At 36.7% G+C, this 2,676-nt stretch overlaps 1 pseudogene; it reads right to left on the reverse strand.

The window, feature by feature from the left end:
* Positions 1-854: 854 nt before the first annotated feature.
* Positions 855-1,979, reverse strand: LOC148952017 (uncharacterized; annotated as a pseudogene).
* Between the last annotated feature and the right edge of the window lie 697 nt (positions 1,980-2,676).

Here is a 2,676-nt window from a genome sequence, read left to right on the forward strand (position 1 = left end):
CCCATTAGATAAATTTCTAACTCGAGGAACAACATCCTGAAGCTTCCCAGTCTTCAGCTCAAGCTTACTAGCTCTATGATCGGATCCAACTAAACCTAGTAAATCAATACCAATCGATTCAGGTACAAATTTTGTATTAATCAGCACATAATCTACAACACTTTGAGTTGGGCCCGAAAGGCAAGTAAACTTGCCCAGACCCTTATCATTTCCAAACCTTCGATTCGTATTGATCAGACCATGGTCCCCCCAAAGTGCCAGGAGCTTTCTTCCCCAAACATTTAGTTTTCTTTTTTCATCCTTATTACTTCGTGGTAATCTACAACAAATTGGGACCAAATCCCCTAAATCTGGGATTAATAAATCTGGAAACTCAACCTCAACGCCGGTATATAAGCATTGAAATCCCCCATCAAAACGCACTCAAAATCACAATAACTTTCTTGTATTAGCGACAATTCATCATCTAAAATTTCCCAAGTATTTTCTCGATGATAAGAACTATTTTGTGGAGGGATATACACAACGCCCAAAATTAATCTCTTCCCACATTTAAAACAAATACGTAGCCAAAGTAAATTTTCAGATCTACTATTAACTCTTTCATAACCATCAATAGCTGATGATTTAATCAAAACCAAAATACCACCATAATGTCTATTATTTTTTGCTGGTTTACGCACAACCTGTTCAACCAAATACCCTGGGAGAGGTGATATAGGAGAATGATCGTTCCATGTTTCAATAAACGAAATCACATCAAACGAAAGTAAATCATCATATAAATAAGGTAGCTTATCACGTAGTCCTTGTATATTCCATGACACTAAACTCAGTATATGGCTCTTTATTTCCTATGCGTCTATGCTTTCTGTCAGTGCATTAATATCACTAGCCATTTCTTGGAGGTCCTCGTTCCTGGCCTCTGTCGAAGAAAAGGCAAAATGGTAATACTCACGACTGCGACTATTAATATCTGTTAGCACTCGCTAACTATTATCAACAAAATCACGGGAAAAAGCACTGCGAGGTCTTCTGTTAAGTCCTTTTCTTGGAGAATGGTTTCCTCTGGGTGCCAGGTTACGAATGCCTGGTCGATGTAGGTCATTAGGGCTTATAACAGCCCTAGCAGGTCTTTTAGTTGCCGATACTGCCTGAAAATAGGCTGTAGATGGTATCACTGTCTCGGCATCGCTATTACTGGCATCACTATCTAGCCCCATCGGGATAACAGCAGGGTAATTTTGGAGTCTAGCACTAGGGGGTGGACCAATATTTTTAACTGGCGCCAAGTTACATTTAACCTCAATCACAGCCTTTCCATCGTACCTGAATAGTCGGCCTTGGATAAACAGCTTGTCACCTCGTAGCATTGCATCACGGCCGTCGTTATGTGCAAGATTCATAATTTCCTTTAAGTCTTTACGGGCTTCTCTTTGTTTAGCTGTGTAATCTGGGGCCACCGATAGACCTGCCTTTCTCAATAAGGAACTATTTCTTAAGATATAGTCTCTGATTTCGACCGAGTTTAGCTTCACTACTAATGGCCCTGATTTCAATCTAAAAATGTCATGTACATCATATCGACTTATTTTGAGAGAAGGCATAGCACGGTTTAATAAATCCATTATTTCTTGCTTCACAGTATACTCGCCATGGTGTTGCGGAGTATAATTATAAATAATCAAATTTGTTCTTTTCTGCTCTGCTTCGAGCTGGTTGGCTCGTTCAGATATGATTACTAGGTCTGATTTAACATTTTCCAGCTCTTTTTTAATTTCTTCATTTGTCTCAACATTTCTAGATAGCTGTGTACTAATGTTATTCATCTGTACTTGTAAGGCAGCAATGCTATCCGAAAGTCCTGGAATTGCATTAACTTTCTCTGACAGCGCTGGTAATAAATCCAATTTGAAATTTATTTCTCGCAAAAACTGGGCATTTTGCATTTTCTCGGCCTTTAATGTTTGGTTTGCCATTTTCACACTTTGGATCTTGTCAATGTAGAAATGTAGTCCTTAATTGATCTAGTTTTGTAACAAAGCAATAAGTTATTTCTCTTGTTTTTGAAAAAAGATATTCACAATTTTGGCACAAATCCACACACAGTTAAAAAATTGGTTCCGCAAGCTGTCCAGATTTAATCATTTATTTTATCCGATTGAAATACTCTTAACTCTCTGAAATCTGAATCAATACTGATGACGCAATATGATGACGCAAAGCAGAAGTATTTTACACAGGAGTGTTAAAAATAGCCATTTTCAATGTTTTAAGTTTCATTGTTGTTGTTTGGGTTTAACACGTTCGACCAGCAGGTCATATGCGTTCGTAGCTTGCTTAGTTTATCACTTTAAATGACAGTCACTAAATTCATGTTTGGTTCACTTATTTTGCTAGTTGGTTGGAGGGATTCTCCTGCAGCAATTAGTTGTAAAAGATAAATCAAAATAACACATTTAATTGATCATGTCATTTAATAATACAAAAAATACAGATCTATGTAAAAGTCCCCTAAAAATAATGTTGGGCCTATTTTTTCTATATGGAAAAATTAGCTATAATAAACAAAAACAAATACAACATACTTTAATATTTTGAACCCTAATGGGTTTATACTATAAGTAATGCTATACGATTGTCTCTGACTTGAACTTGAGAGTTGAAATTTCAATT

This window comes from Artemia sp. Qi Xiang Cuo, chromosome 5, assembly GCF_049724085.1.
Source record: "Artemia sp. Qi Xiang Cuo chromosome 5, ASM4972408v1, whole genome shotgun sequence".
Taxonomy (NCBI): Eukaryota; Metazoa; Arthropoda; class Branchiopoda; order Anostraca; family Artemiidae; genus Artemia; species Artemia sp. Qi Xiang Cuo.